A 25,126-nucleotide genomic window follows, 5' to 3' on the forward strand; every position below is an offset into this window, starting at 1 on the left:
CTGGAAGGCAAACAGCCCAAAGGTTCCAACCAGGGCCAACTAAAGGAAGCTTAGAAAAAGTAATTACCCCTCACCAACCACTGTACTCTGTGGGACCAACCTCAAAGAAAACTTTAGAAAATAAACACGGGGTAGGAATGTCACATAATTTACATAGCACATAAGAAGAAGTGGGTGAGGGGGTAATGCTGGAGATAGTTGTTATAACAGACCACAAGAAAAGAACTCTAAATTACTAATTAACTTGACTACTGTGACTCCCTACCACAGATATTAAGTCTTTCCCTTCTCCCACCCTCCATCAGATTAACTCATGACCTGAGTATCTTATATTTGGTGTTTATGGATTTTACATAGTTAGTACTCCGAGAACCTGCTAAGTCCAGAGTCCAAAACACTGAATCAGTACAATACTACATATTTCCTATTATTTTTCATTGCAATATATACTGTTATACCTCTGCAGTTATATTTCATGACTTTATCATTTGTTCTTACCAACTGACTAAGAAATGAAGTTTTGAAATACCACCCTTTTGTGAGCTGGAACTGCCTATAAAATCACTCCAAGGACAGTCAAGACTCCTGTTAGGGACTTCCCTGGTGGCACAGTGGTTAAGAATCTGCCTGCCAATTCAGGGGACAAGGGTTCGAGCCCTGGTCCGGGAAGATCCCACATGCCGTGGAACAACTAAGCCCGTGATGAGCCACAACTACTCAGCCCGTGTGCTGCAATTACAGAAGCCCAGGCTCACAGTGCCCACGCTCCGCAACAAAGAAGCCACCGCAATAAGAAGCCTGCGCACCGCAACGAAGAGTAACCCCCGCTCATCTCAACTGGAGAAAGCCCATGCACAGCAATGAAGACCCAATGCAGCCAAAAATAAATAAATAAAATAAATAAATTTATTTAAAAAAAAAAAAGACTCCTGTCAGAGTAACCGTTAAGTTTCCATTCCTCAGGCTTAATAATCTCAGGTACTTTAACAGGCCTTATTTTTCCAAGCCTCTAAAAAACTTTAAGACTCATCTGAATTCTATTCAAATTCTTCACATCCTGTTACAATTACCAAAACAGCAATGTAACCAATGTTGATAACTAAACCACCACTAACCATAAAGATACGGTTTCTTCTTTTTTTTTTTTTTCTTATTATACATAATATCAGGCCTTCTGAAAACAGAGGGAGGTAACAGAGATAGAAATACTTAGACTATCTTACATTCAATTTATTAGCCAATATCAAAGTTCTGGATCATTTTCTGCCAAACTTATACATAGCCCTATATATAATCAGGTTCTTCTTTAAAATATCCTGTGATATCACAAATGCATTTAATTAAAGGTAAATAATGCCTTGCATTCTCTTCACTCAACTTTCTTCTTCGACTTGTTCAAATCTCAATTTTTTAACTTTTTTTTCCTTAAAAAACTGTGGTAAAATATACATACATAACATAAAATTTATCATTTTTAAGTGCACAGCTCAGTGGCATTAAGGTCATTCACACTGTTGTGCAACCATCACCATTTTCCACCTCCAGAACTTTTCCCCCCCACTCTGAAAACTAAAACTAAAACAACTGTCCATTGTCCCCTCCACTAGCCCCTGGCAACCACCTTTCTACACTCTGTATCTACAAATCTGACTACTCTAGGTACCCCCTATAAGTTTAATTATACAATATCTGTCCTTTTATAACTGGCTTATTCCACTCAGCATGTCTTCAAGGTTCATCCATGTTGCAGCATGTGTCAGAATCTCCTTCCTTTTTAACGCTAAGTAATTTCCCATTGCATGTTTATGCCATATTTTGTTTATCCATTCAGTCATCAAAAGGTATTTGGGTTGCTTCCACCATTCAACTATTGTGACTAATGCAGCTGTGAACATGGATGTACAAACATCTCTGCAAGACCTTGTTTGCAATTCTTTTGTATATACAGCACAGAAGCGGAATTGCTGGATTATATGGTAATTCCTTTGTTTTTTGCTTTGTTTTGTTTTAGGCCTCACCACACGGGTTACAGGATCTTAGTTCCCCAACCAGGGATCGAACCCGTGAGCTTGGCAGTGAAAGTGCAGAGTCCTAACCACTGGTCCACCAAGGAATTACCATGGTAATTCCATTTTTTTTTTTTTTGCGGTACGCGGGCCTCTCACTGTTGTGGCCTCTCCTGTTGCAGAGCACAGGCTCCAGACGCGCAGGCTCAGTGGCCATGGCTCATGGGCCTAGCCGCTCCGCAGCATGTGGGATCTTCCCAGACCAGGGCACGAACCCGTGTCCCCTGCATCGGCAGGTGGACTCTCAACCACTGTGCCACCAGGGAAGCCCGGTAATTCCATTTTTAATTTGAGGAATCACTAGACTGTTTTCCATAGCAGCTGCACCATTTTACACTCCAACCCGTAGTGCACAATGGTTCCAATTTCTCCACATCTCTGCCAATGCTTGTTATTTTCTTCTTTCTTCTTTTTTAACAATAGCCATCCTAATGGGTATGAAGGGGTATCTTACTGTGGTTTTCAAATCTCCATTTTTTTTAATCTAATTCTTCATCAATACTGGCTGCACTAACACCTAGGGCTTGATGTCATCAGTAGCTATAACACGTAAACTTTGTATTTTTTCATTTGAGTTATCAATGAATATTAAACATTACACTTAAGACTAAGCTCTACAGAAACCCATACCCAAGTGATTACTGAACAAACCCCCTTCTTTCAGACCATCACTGAAAAGTATAGAAATTCTTAAATTACTAAAAACATCAAGTTTTAGGGACTTCCCTGGTGGCGCAGTGGCTAAGAATCCACCTGCCAATGCAGGGGACACGGGTTCAAGCCCTGGTCTGGAGGATCCCACATGCGGCAGAGCAACTAAGTCCGTGCACCACAACTACTGAGCCCGTACTCTGGAGCCCACACGCCACAACTACTGAGCCCACACGCCACAACTACTGAAGCCCACGTGCCTAGAGCCCACGCTCCGCAACAAAAGAAGCCACTGCAATGAGAAGTCCACGCACCGCAACGAAGAGTAGTCCTCGCTCGCCACAACTAGAGAAAGCCCACGGGCAGCAATGAAGACCCAATGCAGCCAAAAATAAATAAATAAATAATTTTTTTAAATCAAGTTTTAAATTAAGATACAAATATGGAAATGTGATCAGTATTGAAGATTTCTAAAGATCTACAAGAAGAAATAAATCAAAACAAAACAAAACCCTTTTAAAAACACAGGAAAAAGGTTTCCTTTAACTAAAGAGAGGCTCAGGGCACTAAAAGATTATCTCATAATAAACAGGGATAAAAGACCAAAACATTAAATACACAGCCAGTACTACACAATTAAAAAAAAAAAAAAAGACTTAATACAACAAACAAAAAAATCAGCTCAATGAACATTACCTTAGGGAATATTTTCATTCAACTGGCAATCAGCAAACAGCTACACTAGATCAAGGTAAACGACTGATTCTGTTACATAAAACCCTGCATTAAGATTTCTTTTCTGAACACACCCATCAACTCTGTTTCCAGGCTATACTAAAATAAGTAGACACAAGTACAGTTCACTTTCAAAAGTGAACTTATTACCACTCTTTAAAGGGAGATAGAATGGAACAGGCAACAAAAATAAAGTTGAGACCCCTTTATCAGGTAAAATGTACAAATTCACCTTTAATCTACCAGCTTCAAAGCTAAGAGCTAAAGAATCATCCTGTGTGAAAACAGTAATGGTATCATGTCTACACAGCTAGAGTAGTACTAAATTCACTAATGGAATAATGTGTTTTTAGTCAAATCACACATTAATTGCCTTTCAGCGATGATTACAACTGCCTTTCGGCATGCTATGATTAGCATAAGACAAAAAGACTGAAATGTACCTTGTAAAAACTCAGTGAGCATGCTAAAAAACAAATAAAACAATAACACCACCACCCCACACACACAAGCCAGTGCTTCTTGACCTACTACCAAGTCCTCATCATCCTATTCTGGTCTTTATTGGATCCAGTCACCTCTCATAATCCTCTTTCCTTCCCTCAGCTCAATTAAACCCCAAGATCTGACCTGCCCATATCAACACAGTACTTCACATTCTGTCCTCAAAATATTATCTCTTCCTTTGATCTACCATCTCTTTCTGATTATCTCCCACCACACAAACTCCCAATATTCCTTGCTAAATTCTAGTTCCTCTCCTTCTAGTAAAATAGATTCAAAATTAACACTTCTCTTATGTAACACACAAAAATATTTTTAAAGATGCTTAAGAGCAAAAGAACCCAAAATTCTAAATCTGAATACAGTAGCTCTCAATCTTTTTCCTGAAACATTTCAGGTATGATGAACTTTGAAGAAGTGAAGCACTTTAGGGGAGGTAGTATTAAAGGGCAAAACTTTTTCAGTAAAAGTACTTTGGGGAAGGTGGTCTTCACAAAAGCATTTTTATTAACACATGCAAATGAAGTAATTTAGCCATTCTAAGAAAGGAGGTTTGCACATCATTAGAATGACTTTCAAAACTGCAGAAAATCTTGGGCTTCCCTGGTGGCGCAGTGGTTAAGAATCTGCCTGCCAATGTAAGGGACACGGGTTCGAGCCCTGGTCCGGGAAGATCCCACATGCTGCGGACCAACTAAGCCCGTGCGCCACAACTACTGAGCCTGAGCTCTAGAGCCTGCGAGCCACAACTACTGAGCCCGCGTGCCACAACTACTGAAGCCTGTGCGCCTAGAGCCCGTGCTCCACAACAAGAAGCCATGACAATGAGAAGCCCGCGCACCGCAAGGAGGAGTAGCCCCCGCTCACTGCAACTAGAGAAAGCCCGCGCACAGCAACGAAGACCCAACACAGCCAAAAATTAATTAATTAATTTTTTTTAAAAAAACTGCAGAAAATCTTTTGCAAAACAGCAGGGTCAACCTACTTCATCTAGGTAGTGGGCCAAAGAGAAATGATGCCGTTCTTACACTACTTCTGCATTCCTCACAAAGTCTAGCACAGAGTTAAATGAATAATGAAAGCCTCAAGCTATTATAGTCTCAAATCTTTTCACTTATTTTTTATAGGATATTGAAAACACCAGTTTTATCACAACTCTAATTTCTGCACAAATGACTATGTCTTGGATTCATAAGGTCTGACAAGCAAAGAGATCAAAGGAGATAGAAGGAAATCTTCAAGGTAACAATACTGTCCATAATCTAGTTTCATGTAAATAATAGATTGTTCCAGCTTGGTTTATCCATAGACTTAAAGATTTTGCTTTCATGAATATACTTAGAAAAAGCTCCATTTTTTCCATTTTTAAAATATTTTCAGGCACATGAATATTTTCAAAGGATATTAAGACATTACAATAAAGTTTCATTCAGAATCATTTTTTTGATACTTGTAACTGGACACAAGGCAAACAATATCAGAATTTCATTTCTGTTTCAACTGAAAATTTGTCATCATTTTATTGAGGGATAAAAGGACATTTTTCTTAAGAGCTTTAAGACCGAAAGGCATCAAATATAGAGAAGAATGTTAAACACAGATATCACACTTTTACTTAGAGTGACTGAACAAAGCTATAAATTGCACAACTATTTGTTACTGTAATGCCCCTTTAACCATTTTATCTTGGATTAGTTCACAAATATAACTTTAAATTAACGTTAGTTTGTTGTATATATTTCCCCAAAAAATCAGCTCCTGAAATAATTATGGTGATAGCACAAATGAAAACCTTTAACCAAAAGCTGTATTATTTGGGTTGAAGTTTAAATTCCTACTAACTGACCTAATTTTCAACGTATTGTTCAAATGATAAATGAGTTAATAATCTATGAAAGTTACATCAAATTCACTTTTTTAATGTCTCATAGCTACATCCACTGTGATTATCAAATAATGTTTTCAGATATTTTAATTCTACCTTTACCATACTTATCCCTGACAACAGATGGTTGGCCTCGTTCTCAGGTTGCAAGTTTGAAGTTTAAAGATTCAATTACTTGAGGGAAAAGAAAAGTCTAGATACCTTCATTAGTACCCAAACTTTAATTTATGATAATAAAATACATATGAACCTACCAATGTTTTTTCTGACAACATCAAAGAAACGGATCATATTTTGTGGAAGAAATGGAAGAATTGTTAATTAAATCCCATGGAAAACTCTTTCATAAATTTTCACTTGTACGTTCAAATTCTGGGATACTATTTTTTAAATAATCAAGTTAGTTTATCCAAAATTTAGTCACTCCTTATTTGTTTTTTAACATGTACAGCCTACAAAGGTAAAGCCATTTGTAACTCCTTTACATCTTGCATGGACTGAACAGATAACTACCTGCTTCACTTTGGTATGTTTACCCACTTCACCCTACCCCACCCAAAAAGAGAGTTCTTCACTAACTAAAAAAAATACACACACAAGACACAAAACTGTCTCCAGTTAGTGATTTCCCAAATTTTTATCCTATAATGACCACCTGTGAATTTATCATGAGAAGTTTATAATGCTATATTTGTCCCTCATTACATTTAAACAATTTCACACCCACAGGCTCTAATTATTCTCCAACTGAGGTGCTAGAATTTCCTTCTAGAAGATAAATATAAAAGGGGGGAGGGGAGGAATCTTTCCCTTTCAGTTTAAAATTTATGTTACATTTTTTTTTTTTTATGTTACATTTTTAACAAACCACAAACCTCTGACAGAAAGGAAGGAAGGTTTTCTTTAAACAAGATACAAAAAGCACAAACTATAAGAGGAAGAGATTGGAAAATGTGACTTGATTAAAACTTAAAACTTTTATTTATCAAATGATACAGTAAAGATAAGCCACAGATATGGAGAAGACACTGGCAACATACATAACTGACAAGATCTAAAGAAGTCATAGTGTGTTTAGCAAAACACAGTAAAAAATGGGTAGAAGGTATGAGCTGGCAATTCACAGGTAAGGAAATAGAAGCCAAAAGGCTTTTAAAAAATTTTTTCAACCTCATTAGTAATAAGAAAAATACTAATTAAAACTACAGGAAGATGCCATTTTAAACCCATCAGGCTGACAAAGGTAGGACAACACCCAATGCTGAAGAGGAGCAGGGCAGCAGAGACTCTTATAGACTAGGTAGGGTAAGAAGTACAACCACTTTAGAAAGCAAGGCTGAAAATGGATGTGGTCTATAATCTAGCAAGTCTTCTCCCAGGTACATATCCTACCTGGAGAAGCTCTCACACGTAGTACAACAAAACAGGTAAAATAATGTTCACTGCAGCACAATGATAAAATTTTGAAATAACCTAATTGTCAGAAAAGGGATGGATACAGTAGCATGGCTTTTTCATACAACATACACAATGACTGTGGCTTATAGCACAGTCACCATACAGTTATGTACCACAAAAAAAGAAAAAATACCAATTATAAAAGTAAGACACTGATTAAGATGTATCATAATTTCAAAGATGTTAAACATGGGAAAAATTGTGCATGTTAGAAGTAAAGACATGCAGCAAAATGAATTAACTGAAATTATATATATATCAACATGGATAAATCTCAAAACAACAATGTAGAACAAGAAACAAGTTGCAAAACAGCGTGTATCATTTATTTTAAAGTCAGCAGCAGACAAAACGATATTGCAGTTTTAGGTATAGTTAAGTATGTGGTAAAAGTATAAAATCATGCATAAAAATGATAAACATGCCAGGAAGAAAAGGAAAAGGAGGGACTTCAACTGCAGGAACTATTTTGCACCCACGGTGGCAGCTGCATAGGAATTGGTTCTACTACTACTCTCTGTACTTTCATAGCCTAAATTTACGTTAATTTTTAAATAAAGAAGGAGAAAAAATCTACCAGAGAATAGAATAACCTCTTTAATTAGTTGTATTTTTAAAAGTTAGAAAAATATAACCATTTTAGATATATTTTATTAGCGTATTCAATCAGCCATACACTATTTCATCCCATTTTTCTTTCAATTTTTAAATTTTTCTTTCAATTCAAATCAAGTAAAGACATTTAGGAGCAGGAAGATTTAGCAATGAAGTATGTTTTTCATCAATGAGCTCCTTCTAGCAAGAGGCAAACACATGTATACACATAACTACATCACTAATGAGGGCAGTAACATAAGGATGTGTGAAGCACACAGGCAGCAAAGTAAAGGGGATGATTAACATATGGCTTGAAGGAGCACTGAAGTATTCAGTAAGAAGTTAATCTGAGCTAAATTTTGAAGGATGATGGGAAGAAGCCTGCTATTTAGGAGGGATAGTCCAATAGCACAAACCAATAGCACATATAAGAGCAGAGACTAATGAAAAATATGACATTAGCTTTATTTGGCTAGATGAGGGGCCCACAAATTATGGTTAGTCAAATCCAACCCAGACTATTTTTGTATGGCCCACGAGCTAAGAATGGTTTTTATATTTTTAAAGGTTTAAAAAAAAGCATGCAACAGGGATCATATGCCACTTGCAAAGCCTAAAATATTTCCCATCTAGCCATTTAAGAAAATATGCCAAGCTCTGCTCTAGAACGTAACTTGCAGCCAGTGGAGAGGGCAGCTAGAGTAAAAAGATGATCCTTGAGAAGAAGAAAGACAACCTTAAAAAGAAAGATCATGAAGAACTTTGTCTTCCATAGTAAGGAGCTATGAGGTGCCTCTGAAGGGTTTTAAATAGAAAAATCAATATAATCATATTTGTATTTTAGAAAGATTACTCAGGCAAATTTGTGACAGACAAACTGGATAGAAACAATAATGGAGGACTTCCCTGGTGGTCCAGTGGTCAAGACTCTGCGCTTCCACTGCAGGGAACAAGAGTTCAATCCCTGGTCGGGGAACTAAGATCCCAAATGCCACTCAGCATGGCCAAAAAAATGGAAACAACAGTTGAAAGACTAGGGTGATAATCCAGATAATAGTTGATCAGAGCCCAAGCAAAAGCAGTAGTAATAGAATAAAAGAGTACTGATTACCAATAGTTAGCTATAGGTAGCTAGGAGATAGAACCACAGAACTTGGTGACGAGTGAAGGAAGGAAGGAATTAATAAAAACATGTTTCTGGCTTGAAAAACTGATAGCCAAATGTTAACAAAAAAAAAAATTTTTTTTAAGGAGAAATGAGAGAGGAAAAATTAACTCAATTTTAGACATGCTGAGTTTGAGGTACCTTGTGACTTAGCCCAAGTTCCCTTAAATGTAGACTCTTATAAAAAGGCCTGCATTCAGGTAGTTTACTTGGGAAGTTATCCTAGAGGGCATGAGTAAGGGACATGGAGAATAAGTCAGGAAAGAGGGAAAAGCAATTAATAAACATAAAGGAATGATGGAATTAAAAATTAACTATTTGGCAACAATCATAATAATTGATTCAAACAAGAATTATCAATGGATGCAAAAACTAGCAGGTGAGAAAAAGAATGAATATATGTATATGTATAACCGAATCACTCTGCTGTACACCTGAAACTAACACAACATTGTAAATCAACTATACTCCAGTAAAATTTAAGGAAAAAAGAAAACAACAAACAAAACCTAGTGGGTGAAAGTTTCAAGAATAACAGGATATTATTGTTGGGAGACAATTCACCATGGATCTCTCATGTTTCTCCATGTCTTGCAAGCAGGGACACTGAATGCCTTTGTTCTGCAGTCTCCTTTCAAGGATATTTGTATATTGAACAGCCTTGAAGGTAGAGATAGCGTCTTTCTCCTGAGCAAAGGGCAGGTTGTTTCATGTCCAGGATAACAAAAGATAATGACTCCTTCTTGGGCGCATGTCAGGCAGGCTCACTGCCCCTTATAAAAGTTTCCTAAACCTGGGGTTCCCCTCCTGGAGCGCAACTCCTCTTGTGCAGGAGTCACCGGGCCCTGTTTGCAGCACCCTGTGGGAACTGAACTGGGGAAACAGGAAATACTGACACACTGACTACCACTATCGCTGAGTACGAAAGTCCTTTAGCTCTGACCTCAGAGTCTATCTTCTGCCAGCAGCCATGGCTAATTTGTTAGCTTGCAAGACCCTTCATGGCCATACATTTCAAAGTACATTCCCACAAGATACATACGAATCAAAAGGAAGAAACTGGCAGATGCCACCTTAACCAAGTGATCAATGTTAAAATCACTTGTAACGGGATATATCGACATCATGTGCCTCCTGGTATGATGTACTGAGAGGAATACACGTCACTGTGATACTTCCAAGAACAAGAAAACAAACATCCAAATTGAGAGCCATTCCACAGAATAACTGGCAGTATTCTTCAAAATGTCAATATCAGGAAACAACACAAAGACTGAGGAACTTTTCAGATTACAGAAAACATAGACATAAAACAAAACAGTCTTTGCTTTTAGGAAAAAAATCAGGTGTATAAGGACGTCAAGTCTGCAACTTACAAAAAGTTGAAGGAAAAAAATACAGATGTAGAGAGAAAAGGTAAATGCAAATGGTGTAAAATGTTAACATTTGAAGAATCTAGGTGAAAAATACATAGAGTATTTTTTTGTAATTTTTTTTTTTTTGTAAAAAATTCTTGTAAATTTTCTGTAGGTTAGAATTTTTGTCAAGTCACAAATTAAACAGAAAAAAAAGAGTATATGAGTAACAGGCATAAAATAATGTTTTTATTGCACAAGGCTGCTCTTCAAGGGTTACTCAGATCACCTAAAATCCAGAATTCTCAGGCACAGAGCAAGTCCGTGGGATCACGTGCCAGCACTAATTTTTTTAAAAAAAGTTTTCATAAACAGTGAGAGGAAATCTTTTCATTTAAAAGTATTACTTTGGGACTTCCCTGGTGGCGCAGTGGTTAAGAATCCGCCTGCCGGTGCAGGGGACACGGGTTCGAGCCTTGTCCAGGAAGATCCCACACACCACGGAGCAACGAAGCCAGTGAGCCACAACTACTGAGCCTGAGCTCTAGAGCCCGCGAGCCACAACTACTGAAGCTCGCACACCTAAAGCCTGTGCTCCGCAACAAGAGAAGCCACTGCAATGAGAAGTCTGCACACAGCAACGAAGAGTAGTCCCCGCTCGCCGCAACTAGAGAAAGCCCGCTCGCAGCAACGAAGACTCAACGCAGCCAAAAATTAAAAAAAAAAAAAAAGGTATTACTTAATTCACATTGGTTTTTGGAGCTTTGGGTCATTATGCAATTTCTTCAATCAACAGAGACTAAAATTAGTATTTCACTATGTGGTCCAATAAATTCAACTAAAAAGGTCTTCTCATTCTTGAAAGACAGAGAACCTTAGTACTAGTCTATACAAGGCTCTATAATAGGAATTAGAAAATGGAACTATATGACTAGCAATATTCAGGCAATAAAAAGCAGTATCTAGTTACACTTCCATTTTTCACTTACTTTGTTTAAAGTGCATATTTATAAAAGACAAAACAGCATGTCTTCTTAGAAATAAAAGACAGGGTGCACTAGAAAATAAGTTTTTAGTGTGAATAGTAAGTTTAACTCTTCATTGGACATTTTAATACCTATATCATTAAACAGGTCATTTTACCAGTATTATATCCAGGAAATTACTGACACTAAAACATCTCATGTAAGAAACCTTTTCATATAAATGAACCACCACAAATTGTAAAGCTTCAAAAAATAAACCTGCTGTCTCAGGTACTCACAAAACATTTATTTGAAAACACTAAAGTCTTGGGTATTTTCCAGCAGTATTGTGAGCAAAGCATCTAGGGAATGTGTTGACTATAACACAAATCAGCATGTTAAATAACAAGCTTCATCTGACTTAGCAAAACATTCTAACTTTTGGAACAGAAAGTGATCTGTTGGACATTTCAAAGCTGCTAGAATTCACCCTGTTAATACAAGTTTTTACTTTAGAAAGGCTAGAAAAGAGTTAATTAAAAACAGTACTTAAGAACTACGCTTACTAAAGCATATAATTCTCTAGATTTTTTTTAAAGCTATATAAAAATCAAAACTCAGAAATGGAAATATCGACAGAAAAGTTGAATAAAAATGAAAAGTTCACCTGAAGCACTCTTTATTGAAGTAAACTTTAAGATTAATAATTCACATCTGGTTTATAAAACACGTACAAAAGTATACTTTATTTAAATTTGTCACACAATATCAATACAATACCTACCAATGGATTGCTAGAAAAATTAAACAGCTTTACATCTTTAGGTTATGAACAACTCCCTTACTAGAAAGCCAAATGAATTATTTTCTACTTTGTAGGAAATCTGTCCCAAAAGAACCACCACAAAACTTTTATTTCTTATAAAAATCCTTTAAAGCCTGAATTATTAAAGATTAAGAAGGCAAAGATCAAATGATCCCTACCAGAAGCATATCTCCTAACCTAAAACACCTCTGAAACAATTCAGAGGAAGCTGAATCGTAGATTAATAATTTGATCAAATGTCCACTGTTGATAAAGCAATATAAAGGAAAAGATTATGCTGACAAATAAGATTTTTGTAAGAGATAATAGTTCAAAGTTCTAAATGAACATTTACAGAATTAAAGGTCAAGTTCTATAAAACTTTTCTAAATTATGGGCTATGCTAAATAAACAACTTTTACATTCTCCTTTTGTACAGCATTCTACATTCAGTACTACTGAAGGAGTACTATCACTCCAGAGTAATGTATGCTACAAGAACTAGAAGTCTAAAAACCAGTGTGAAGTGGTAACAGTAGCTGCCCCACAGGCACACACTAACAACAGTTTTACATTTCTAAGAGCTGAAAAGACAAAAAGTTACAGCTGTATAAGCCTGATTTTAGTACTTTTAGTTTTAAAAAATCTTTATGAAAGACATTTTAGGGCTTGAAAAAATAAACTGGAACAAAAAATTCAACTACTTGTTCTTTCCAAATTATGTTAAGAACCTACATGGTCATGATGTGACCTACACTGCTAAATCCAAAGGTGTTTTTTTCTTCCCTACAATTATGTTTTCTCTATTCATATTTGGTTGCCAGATATGCCGCTTTATATAAATGCCCTTTTTCAGAAACTCAGTGAAGTACCTTCAAAAACCTTTCTAAATGCAGAAACCTTCGAGTTTCAAAATTTAAATGTCATATATACCTTATGAACTGAGGATGATCTTTCACAATGGCATCAGGAAATCCTGTGCTTCAGGAAACTCTATGGTATCAAGTGAGAAACAACAGAAGGAACAGAAATGAGACTATGTTAAGAAAAATAAAGATCTCATTCTTATTCTCATGACAAAAATTTGAGGAAGAGGGCAGGGCAGAGATTCACAAAAGGTATCCTTAAGAAAGCCAGAAAAAACTAGAACAATGTAATTCATAAAGCCTTAAAGAGTAAAGAAAACCATCGGCTTCTCAAAAGTACTCCCAAAGATGGGACTTCCCTGTTGGCGCAGTGGTTAAGAATCCGCATGCCAAAGCAGGGGACACAGGTTCGAGCGCTGGTCCGGGAGGATCCCAAATGCCGTGGAGCAAATGCGCCACAACTACTGAGCCTGCTCTCCACAACAAAAGAAGCCACCGCAATGAGAAGCCCGCGCACCACAAAGAAGAGTAGCCCCCCCACCCCACCCCCCCACCCCCGCTCGATGCAACTAGAGAAAGCCGTTGCATAGCAACAAAGACCCGATGCATCCAAAAATAAATAAATAAATAAATTTTTAAAAAATACACTTTTAAAAAACAAAGTACTCTCAAAGAAAGGACCCTGAATTCTTAGAAATTATCAGAACTGCTTCTGTTTGGCTCTGACTACCTCTAATCATTAATTTCTTAAAGTGACACATTGTTGGGTTGGATATAATAAGCTGTGAACTAAAACTGCAGATTTATATGCATTTAGCAAGGGTCACATAAATATTTCTTCTACAACAAGCTCCACAGAAACACACTGAAAACAAATTTTTATACTGGTGTAAAAAGCCACACTGTCATATAGGATACTATACAATTTTATATATCAGAATTATAATGATAAAAACTTATTCAGATTTATCTGGCTAAAGAGGTTTTTTAATGCCATAAACATATAAAAAGATAAAAAGATGATTAAGAAAGTTTAATTCAAAAAAAAAAAGAAAGTTTAATTCACAGAAACAGACTCAGATATAACAGACTTGTGGTTGCCAAGGGGGAAGGGGGGATGGATTGGGGAGTTGGTATTAGCAGATGCAAACTATTGTATATAGAATCAATAAACAACAAGGTCCTATTATATAGCACAGGGAATTATATTCAGTATCCTATAATAAACCATAATGGAAAGGAATATGAAAAACACTATATATATATGTATAGTGGAATCACTTTGCTGTACAGTAGAAATTAACACATTATAAATCAACTATATTTCAATAAAATAATTTTTTTAAAAAGAAAGCTTAGTTCAGATTGAAGTTGCCTAAGTAATATCTAACACATTTTAAGTTCAAAATTAAGGCTAGCTATTGATCCCATGGCATAAAATAAACAAAAACATGCTAAATCACTTGAAAATGGCCAAAAAGTAGTTAGTTTACTGATGAGAAATTCATTCTCAGATAATAACTAAAAATTTCTTATTGGCCAAAACTGACCTCATGCCATTTTTCAGGCAACCGCATAAGAGGCTAGATAAAATCTCAGCTATAAAAGTAATGATTACATATTAATTATACATGATGAATATGCCAAAATGGTTATTTTATAACAATGTTATCACTTAAAATATTATTTATTCATAGAAACCTTGAAAATTCAAAGAGTAAAAATTATCACTAAGCCATTATCATTACCTGAAATCAGACTTCACTAGAGTGGCATGGACAGAGAGCTACACTGCCAAGAGCTAAGAAGTGAACAGAAATTCAAGTAGAGGCTAGAGTACACATTACGAAGTGTGGAAGAAACAGAGTAGGGAAGATAGGTCCACAGACCTGGGGAGGCACAATTAAAAGATGGCTGCTTAAGGATGCCAGATACCTGACCATTTCAAAAGGCTGAAGAAAAAGGGCCAAGAAAAAGGGGGAAATTGAAGTTATCAGACAGGTTCAAGATGCTGAAAAACACAATTCAGAATGAAACCCATAAGAGAGAATAGGGAGTAATCTTGGAGGGAAGGAGATGTTTCTTTTCTTGAGTGTAGTGAAAACACAAAGTGTGTAGCGGTAGAAGTTATGCTCAGAGGTAGAGGGCTGGAAATTTGGAGTAATTCATGCCTGTTAACCTCTACATAAGAAACAGACTCATCTGTTAGAATTAAGGAGTGAGGGGAAGAGGAGAGTTCTGAGAAGTCAAATGTGTCTATGACACATTCACAACTGCTTGGTGAGGTACCTGTCAAGCTACTCAATAAAGACGCTATCCTTTGATTAAAGGATATGAGTATAGAATGCCTGTATTTGATTACTTTTATAATAATTATATTAGATTCCCCAATGTCAACTAGGCGCTTTAGGAGATATAAAAAGAAACCTTTAAGACATGGTCTCTGACCTCAAGGAACAGTTCAGATACTATTTTATACTTTTTAGTGTAACCCTTCCCCAAAAAGTAAGGTATTAGGTTACCTTTTCATAGGTTATAAATTGAGGTATTTCATTTTCTTCCAGTCAGATTAATATGAAACAATTTCAAGCTAGATATACCTTCAGATATGAGATACTTTAAAGAGATTTTACAAGTTACAAAGTAGCCACTAGAAATACTTTCAGCAAAGCCACACTAGGCTTAGGGCAACTCACAAAGCAAGCATTCCAACTATTTTCTACGCAAAAGCTACTGGCAGCAACTATACTCTAATTAAAAAAAAAAAAAAAAGCTATTGGCAAACCAATTATGCTATAGTCCCTAACTCCCTAAGTAGGTTTCCAAGCAGAATTCAATTTTCGGGAATTCCCTGGCATGGCGCTTTCACTGCTGGCGACTGAGTTCAATCCCTGGTTGGGGAACTAAGATCCCGCAAGCCGCGGGGTGTGCAGCCAAAAACAAAACAAAACAAACAAACAAAATTCAATTTTAAATACACAAATATAAAATATCAAAATGTTACCAAATTGTCAAAGCTCGTAAAGAATACATCATACAAGACTTCCCTGGTGGTGCAGCGGTTAAGAATCCGCCTGCCAATGCAGGGGACATGGGTTCAAGCCCTGCTCCAGGAAGATCCCACATGCCACAGAGCAACTAAGCCCACGAGCCACAACTACTGAGCCTGAGCTCTAGACCCCAGGAGCCACAACTACTGAGCCTGAGTGCCACAACTACTGAAGTCCACGTGCCTAGAGCTGGTTCTCCGCAACAAGAGAAGCCACCACAATGAGAAGTCCGCACACCGCAACAATTTTAAGAAAAAGAATATATCATATACAACTATAATAGGAGCAACACAATACAATACTTGCCCTTTGCACAACTGTTTTTAAGGAGCCCAAGTTAAACAGACTTTTGATTTACACAAATTAACTACACAAATAATATCCCTTCTGAACAGTGGTTTCAAAATAAGTTAAAGCTAGCAATTTCAATAGTTTTTAAAGTACAGTAAAATGGAATTCTATCTATATGCTGTTTTCACCTATTTTCTTTCCACAGGTGGCATAAGAGAGGTTTGGAGATCTCTGTACTCCAAACTGAGAAGGTAATAATATAGTTAGAAAAGGCAAACCTTAACAACTTTCTCAGGCAATGCAAGAATTAAGCATGTCCAGAAGGAAAAACCCTGAGAGAGCAAGAGAACTAGATTAACCATATTTGAGAAATGACCAACTCCTTCATTTAAATTAACATACAGCACGTCTCTATAAGGCAATTATACTACTAAACTGGTAAAAATAACTGGTAAAAATAAAATTTACTTCCTCAAAGCAGGGATCATCATGTCTTACTCTCTTCATTCACAGCACAGTACACCTTGCACTTAATGGGCACTCAAACTAGATAAAATAGTTTTCAAACACTTATTTTATCATTGTTTTACCTGCCATAATAAAATTAATTTATTTGCGGTCAGAGTCTGTGATCCAGCTACAAAAAAATATTTAAAGCATACTAACCAGATTAAAAAGCTAATACTTTTGGGCTTCCCTGGTGGCGCAGTGGTTGAGAGTCCGCCTGCTGATGCAGGGGACGCGGGTTCGTGCCCCGGTCCGGGAAGATCCCACATGCCGCGGAGCGGCTGGGCCCGTGAACCATGGCCGCTGAGCCTGCGCGTCCGGAGCCTGCGCATCCGGAGCCTGCGCATCCGGAGCCTGTGCTCCGCAACGGGAGAGGCCACAACAGTGAGAAGCCCGCATACCGCAAAAAAAAAAAAAAATCTAATACTTTTGAACACAATACTATTCTTATCTAACTTAAAATACAAAACTACAACTAATATACTATAAAGATACTTGTACTGTCTCCAATGAAACTGATTACAAGTTGGCTCAAAACGTGTTTGTTTTCTTTTGTTTTGAGAATGTAGTGAAGCGTAGCATCATAGCAATAGGCTATCTAGCATATAACCTGTAGTTTTCATTGTGATTTTAAGTCACTGTACCCTATTTAATCTCAATAGAAGTTGTAATAAATTACAGATTTAAAGCCCTCAGAAGTATTAAATTTTACTCTAAAAAAATGTCTGTAGGAAGTCAGGTTCAATTTTCAATATGTTATCAGTCCATCTGACTTATTAACTATTTAAGACTGTAGCATTATTTATCTAAAGTAGTATAGTTTACCAAACCTACAAGACTCTTATTGTATTATTAAACAGATAACACACAGTCAAAATAGACACAAATGAAATTTTTACGCCTTTAAAATAATTGCTTTACAGGGGAGAAAACATTTTCTAAGCAAGTTACTTTCTGCAAAGTTTACTATTCTGTTTTTAAAAAACTGCAACAGATTTTGTTTAATTTATGAATATTATACAACCAAGTAGGAAGAAGTTGAATTTAAAACTAATATTAATGTTTTTGGTAAATCAAATACTTTTTTTTTAATTTCTAAAAGGGAATTAACTGGCTAGTCAAATGCAGCCAAATTTTATATTTTCTATCAAATTCTAAAGACAATTTTCAAAGCCATATATAATCAAATATAGTTTATAATAGGGCTTCCCTGGTGGCACAGTGGTTGAGAGTCCGCCTGCAGATGCAGGGGACACGGGTTCGTGCCCCAGTCCAGGAAGATCCCACATGCCGCAGAGCGGCTGGGTCCGTGAGCCATGGCCGCTGAGCCTGCGCATCCACAGCCTGTGCTCCGCAGGGGGAGAGGCCACAGTAGTGAGAGGCCCACGTACCGCAAACAAACAAACAAAAAAATATATATATATAGTTTATAATGAAGGACTACAAAATTTTAAAGGTGGGGAGACAGTGACTCATATTTTGTTGATTTATTTCAATATCAATCAAGCCTAAACAATTTTTTTTCCAATTAGAAAAGATGCTCCAGCATTAATAATTATATAAAATAAAGAATTTATCTGACCACCTCTGGCAATCCTTTATTTTCAATGTGACCAAGAGTTATACTAAATAATCAGTCTTTCACAATTTAGATCCTTACCTAAAGGAAAAAGTAGAGCTCAAAGGAGCAAAGTATTATACTTCTCTTTATGCTTCTCTAAATCTCCACTTCTTTTAGGTGTAACCTTTTTGGTTAAGGAGACAAAAAAAAGACAAAGCGGCAAAGAAAATGCAACATGAAAAAGTATCTGGAAATCTAATCTTCAAAAGAAGAGATGGCGCTTCCTTGGTGACACAGTGGTGAAGAATCTGCCTGCCAATGCACGGGACACAGGTTCGAGCCCTGGTCTGGGAAGATCCCACATGCTGCAGAGCAACTAAGCCCGTGTGCCACAACTACGGAGCCTGCGCTCTAGAACCCACAAGCCACAACTACTGAGCCCACGTGCCACAACTACTGAAGCCCTTGCGCCCAGAGCCCATGCTCCACACGAGAGAAGCCACCACAATGAGAAGCCCACGCAGTGCAACGAAGATTAGCCCCCGCTAATAGCTACCACAATATTTCACTGACCTTATAACTAAGAGAACCCTGGTTTCTAGCAACTTGAACATTTAAATCAAAACAGATTTCTAAGTCTCCCAAATCCAATTAAGTCACCCCCACTACAGCCCAGCTTCTTCTACCTCATCTGTCCCCCTACCTTCCCTCCCATTCAGTCTCCCTTAGCAGTGAAAAATTCTCAGAAAATTAGAGAAATTATTTGGGTCAAAATAAAATACATTTAAGGTAAAAAATATTATTCTTGGTTTGTTTCATTTCAAAGACTTATCTGTTAGAATAAGACAGCTTTCTAAAGTATTGACTTGGCATTAACTACTAAATATAAAACACAAAGTAAATCAGTTTAATGACTTAGCTGTCCCCAAACTACAAATGCCACCCTACAAATATGGTATTTCCAATACTCATCCAGTTCTTTTAATTTCCACACAAGTAGTAAGAGCAGAGGCTCTAACACCCTAGCATACAGTGGTAGGCTTCAGAATCTAGGCAATATGTTGCCTTTGTGTAGTGACACATGGCCCAAGTATCAACTGAGGAGAACAGCATGATCTGATAAATCAGTCAAGGTCTAATTCAACAAACATTTAGGTAAAATGTATAACAAACATCCTCTAAATATCTGTTCTAGCTTGGTCCTAACTGATTAAGTCCAAAACAACAGCTGTGACAAAGCTACAGAAGCAGCACACTAACATTAAGTTGTTCTTCCCCAAACCACTCTTTTTTTAAAACAATTTTATTGATTGATTGATTGGCTGTGTTAGGTCTTCGTTGCGGTGTGTGGGCTTCTCATTGTGGTGGCTTCCCTTGTTGCGGAGCACGGGCTCTAGAGCACACAGGCTTCAGTAGATGCCGCGCGTGGGCTCAGTAGTTGTGGCTCGTGGGCTCTAGAGCGCAGGCTCAGTAGTTGTGGCTTATGGGCTTAGTTGCTCCGCAGCATGTGGGATCTTCCCGGACTAGGGCTCGAACCCGTGTCCCCTGCATTGGCAGGCGGATTCTTAACCACTGCACCACCAGGGAAGCCCCCAAATCACTCTTAATTATACCAATCCAACCAAAAGAAGTGCACTGTGTTTCCTCAAGTTGGTCACATAAGTGCTTTGGCTATCCTAAAATCCTCCACTGATTCAAAACTTCTACTCCAAATCTATATCCCTATATTCAACTTATGTTAAATGCTTAAAGGTACTAGACAAAATGTATTTTAAGCAGTTGAATCCAGAACCAGTAAGGACATTTCAAATAATTTATTTAGACTTACATATGTATCATACAGAAAGGGTTTCCCATGACACAGCTTTCAGCAAGTGGGGGTGGGGGGCGGGAGGGAACACCCTTTCAAAAGTAATAAAATACACTGACAGGTTCCTTGATTTTAACGAAGTTCTAGGAATTCGTCATCAAAAGTAACTTCCAATTTAAACATACCACACTGGGAGTTTCAACTTCAGATATTAGGAAATTAGGACAGCTGCAAACCCAGAAATTATACATGAAGATTTCTTTTGGCAGCAACAATATAATCATGTAGCAACTTACTTTATGTCCTTTAATAGTTTAGAGGCAAGAATAATTCTGGAGGAATATTTTTAAATGTGGAAAATTTCACAGTTCCTTGGAATACCTTTAAATCTAAATACTGCCATGACATTTTCATCTCCAAATTCAAACGTATGTAAAGTTGCAATGGAAACTATTTTTAAAACCTCGGAATTAACCACCAATAATGCAATTCTAATGTACCATATCATCACCCTCAGTGGTGAACTGCTACAATCAGAAAAGCATATTAAGAAAGTTAACTTCAAAAGTTACCAGAATAAGCCATTCCAATATTCAAATGGAAAATAACATGCAAACAAGTATTCCATTCAATGGATGTGAAACAGGCTTGGTAAACAGCATTTTAGCACTCTGAAATTTACATTTTCCTCTTCCACCCTTACATATAGATGTCCTCAATGCTGATGTATCAAATATTTAAAACGAAGCTCAATCAAAAAGTTCACTTGACAGCTGTTGCTATTTTAAGTTGCAAGAAAAAAAAGGGGAGGGTGGGGCTTTCAATAACCTGCATTCAACAAATACTTAGGTGCCCTGCCATACTAGCTACAGCAATCTACCTCTGTAATTTGCACCGTTTTATGATACCCCATGACAGAAGATCCAAAAAAATAAAATAGTATGATCTGAAACTTCTTTTCAAGCATGTTTACAAGAAGAATTACCTCATAAAAACCATCCACTTTTATGTGACTCTAAAACTCCATGCCCAGAAGCCAATGACTGGTTTATAAGCAATATAATGACAAATTCAATGGAAAAGATATTGTGACAATAGACTAAGGCTGGCTCACCATGTTATGATCTGCTTGCCTAATATGCATGTTTAGCTACTGTAGTCAGCAATGTCCAAATATAAATCTGAAATATTTAATGGCTGGTTCTGTTCTAGATTTCAAGCTCATTTTATCTTTCTAAAACATAGTTTTAATCTAAGGCTCTCCACAAAAAAATTTTAAAAACAGTCCCTAAAGTATAAAAAATTAAGGGACAAATTATTCAATTTTCCCATAAATGCAAGAAAAAAACTGCACAGTGAAATGTCCAAAGTATCAAATATATCAGCCCACCTTTACCTTAACACAAATTAAAAACAAGTTTCAAAAATAAAAGAAAAATGAACCTCAATCAGGTTGAGCATTATATTTCATAAATAAGAGTTCCCTGTACTTTAGGAATGCACCCATAAATATACCAAGAAATACCTTGTTGATTTAAAAGTAAGGAACTTTATTTGGTTGGTTACATTTCAATTACTCTTAAGTGGCATATAAAGACATAAGGTAACTAACAAAACTATAAAAACTATCTTTCAAAAAAAGGTCAGTCTTATTTTGTTTACTTAAATACTAAGTTTAATCATGACCTATCAAAATCTTATCATGGCTCACTGTATAAAATTAGCACCGCACTTGCAAGCATAAGCAGAATCTAGACTTATCAAACATATGGTGAGGCATGCCTAGCTTCTGAAAAATCAAATGAGAATGCAGGATTAAAATGTCTTTGGTTGGGTTACAAACAAAACACGATCCTGTTTAAAAGTTTGCATCAAAAATTTGATCAAGAGAACCTCTCAAAATTTTAAAGCACCCAGCAATTAAATCTTAGAAATAAACTGAAATGGTTTAAATATAACTCCTTCCACTTCAGAAGCTACACCTAACAAGCAAATACCTAAAATAGAAAAAAAAAAAAATTCACCCCCATCTCCAAACTACTAGAAGGTATGCATAACACAGGCACAGGCTGGTTTACCAGCTAACTTTTCTGGCCCTAGACCAAAGAGACATCAAAGCTAACAACAGAACCAACCATGAGCTTTCCCTGTAAACGGGACGATAATCTGAAAAACTTCACTGTTGCTAAAAGAAGCTCCTTTAATGAGAAGCAGCGAACGGCAGGTGAAAAAATAAATTCTAACAGGGCAGCAAGAGGTTGTGAAAACACGGTTCAAGGACTGAACGTGTTATGACTGCTCTGTAACAGGTCCAAGGTAATTTACGCACACACCCTTCAAGCGCAATTCCTCAAGCAGAGATAAGATTGGGAAACAACAGGCTTCGGCCAAGAGCCACATACCATTTTAAAACAGCCGTCTCCCTCCCGACAGGAAAACAGACATTCTCGCTCATCCGAAGTCTTTCCGCGAGTTCTCCCAGCGCCGCGAAGGGAAGAGGGCGGCCGCCACCCTAACGAGAGACGCCGGCAGCAGACCCGCCGCGCGGCCGCCACGCCTTCCTCCGGCCGCGGCGGGGGACGCGGAGCGGCGGATCACATTTCTCCTCCCCAACAATCACACGCACTCACGTCCCCAGAGTTGACACCCTCCAAACCCGCCGCTCGGCGACGCTGGGGACTGGGCCACAAAGCCAGGGACGCAGCCATCGGCCGCGGCGCTCAAGTTGCGTGCGTGCGTGCGTGTGTTTGTGTTTGTTCCCCTTTAATGAAAGACAAGAGGTCTCCGTAGTGACGGCCCAGGCTGCGGTGAGGGAAGAGGCCCCATGTGGGACTAAACAAAACTTCGGTTGCTGGGAAGAGCCGTTGCGCAACCCTGGCAGGAGACGGCGGGGGCCGCCCGGCCTGGCCCAGCCCAAGCGCGGCTTCCCCGAGGCTGCGCCACAGCGCGCAGGAACCACGCGCGGTCCCCGCGTCCGGGGACCTCGGGCCCGGGGCGCCCCGGCCTCAAGGGAGACGCCTGGCCCCGCCACCCCGTCGGGTCCGGGACGGAAACGCGGGGCATGAGCGCAGGGGATGCGGATGGGGGTGCAGGACGCGCAACGGGTGCGGGCCGCTCCGGGGGACGTCGGGCCCGCGAGGGTCCAGGGGAGGGGCCCTTTGGCCCCCCCCGAACGCAGGCGCGGCCGGTGGAGCCGGTCCCCCGCCCCGGGGTGGGTACGCCCCTCGCCCTATTCACTTACCTTCCTAGAGGCCTGCGCTCTCCCCTCTTCGGGCGGCCGCAGCCCTGAGCATGTCCGGGGTGGGTGCGGGGCCGTGTCGGGGACAGGGAGCCAGGCGCTTCAGCAGGCGGCACCACCCAGCCCGGGCTCAGCCCCTCTCCGCGGCCGCTGCCATCTTGTCCTGGCGGCTGAGAGGAAACGGCGAAACACCCTCCCCCGACCGCTGCTGCTGCTGCTCTGGCTGCTGAGCGCCGGACCCGTGTCCCTCATCTTCCTTCCCGGGGATTTGGGGTGGGGACGGCTTGGCTAGGGCGAAGGGGTGGTGAGAGGTCGGGCGGCCGGCCTCCCACTGCTGGGGCCTACGGGCGGCGCGCGGTGCGGGGCCCGCGGCGGTTGGGGCCCATTCCTGACGCCCCCGCCGAGAGAGGAGAAGGAAGACAACAGGGACCGGCGGCGGCGGCGGCGGGGCCCGCGGCTCGGTCTCCTCAGGTCGCCGCGCTGCCGGCAGTCGTCACGGAGGCGGCTGCCGCCGGCCGCCCCACTCTCGGGCCCCTCCTCCGCGCCCGCCGGCCTCGGTCGCCGCCTCCGCAGCGCCACCGCTCGCCCGGCCGCTCTGCGCGCCGAGCCCGGGCGGCCCCGCTCGGCTCGGCCCGCGGCGCCTCTGTGAAGCCCCTCCCCGGGGCCCGCCCGCCCGCAGCCGCGCCCTTGTGTTGATAGCTTCGAGCCCGCCTTGCGGCCGGCGGGAGTCTGACCCGGAGCTCCTTCACGCCAGCGCCCCCTTTACTGTTCCGAACCTCAGTCTTCGGCCCACTCCGCCAAAAATATATATTGTAAAAAGATCCTAACACCAAAGAAAGGCTGAAAATGGGGAAGCGGATTTTACAGGCCTTTCGAGATCCCGTAATCATAGTTTCTCCTGCCACCCCTTTGGGATCTGTTTCCTGGCTTTTTTTTTTTTTTCTATCTTTCTTTCTTTTTTTAAGGTCTAATAATAAGGGGAAATGCTGAAAGTGAACAATCCCAGTCTAAAATAGGTCCTTCCTGCTCCCCCATCCCAAAGGGTCAAGGGAATTGTAAAATCAGGTTAAAGAACGAGGAAAAGGCCCGCGTGGAAATTTTCCAAGAGCATCTCTATGGTCCAAACCCCCGTAAATATGAAGTTCACCCACCTCTGCGTTGATAATTCTCCATCAAGGTACTCAGTTCCACTCCCAGAGACTAGTTACCTCCCTCATGGAGACTAGGAAATCAACAGAATGGCCCATCTCAAACAACGGAATCACAGAACCATAGAATTTTAGAGATGAAAGAACCTTAGAGATCCTTGGTCCAAACTCTTTAAGTAGGGCAGGGGTTCAAAGAAGTTTAGGTTACCTACCCAAGATTATACAGCCAAGCCCTGGTCTGCACTCCCTCCCTCCTTCTCTTCCCTATCAAACAACTGACCTAAGTATTATTCAGAGTTAATCTTTTTAAATATTAGTTTCTTTTTGTCCTGAATTAGTGTTTAACCTTTTGGGAACACCTTTCTCTGAGGAGTGGAAGTGCCCTCTCTTTGTTCCCTTCATAATCTTCACTAGGAGGATTGAATCTACCCCACAAGTATTTATCCCCAGACATTTTCTATTGCAGTAA

The 25,126-nt window shown here is 39.4% G+C and overlaps 1 protein-coding gene across 4 annotated transcripts in view; it reads right to left on the reverse strand.

Moving 5' to 3' along the window:
* Positions 1-24,096, reverse strand: part of HIPK3 (homeodomain interacting protein kinase 3) — a 95,988-nt gene extending 71,892 nt beyond the window's left edge. The window contains exons 1-2 of one of the 4 annotated variants that reach the window (XM_089914970.1): positions 23,513-24,096; positions 13,120-13,179 (exon numbers count right to left, since the gene is read on the reverse strand). The gene's annotated coding sequence lies outside the window, so the exon portion shown is untranslated. Of the gene's footprint in view, positions 1-13,119; positions 13,180-22,673; positions 22,896-23,512 lie in introns of those variants that run through there. The other 3 variants (XM_022583667.3, XM_022583670.3, XM_022583668.3) reach the window with 3 other exon arrangements.
* Between the last annotated feature and the right edge of the window lie 1,030 nt (positions 24,097-25,126).

This window comes from Delphinapterus leucas, chromosome 7, assembly GCF_059928025.1.
Source record: "Delphinapterus leucas isolate spDelLeu-1000000601 "Yukka" chromosome 7, BTC_Dleu_Yukka2, whole genome shotgun sequence".
Classification (NCBI taxonomy): domain Eukaryota; kingdom Metazoa; phylum Chordata; class Mammalia; order Artiodactyla; family Monodontidae; genus Delphinapterus; species Delphinapterus leucas.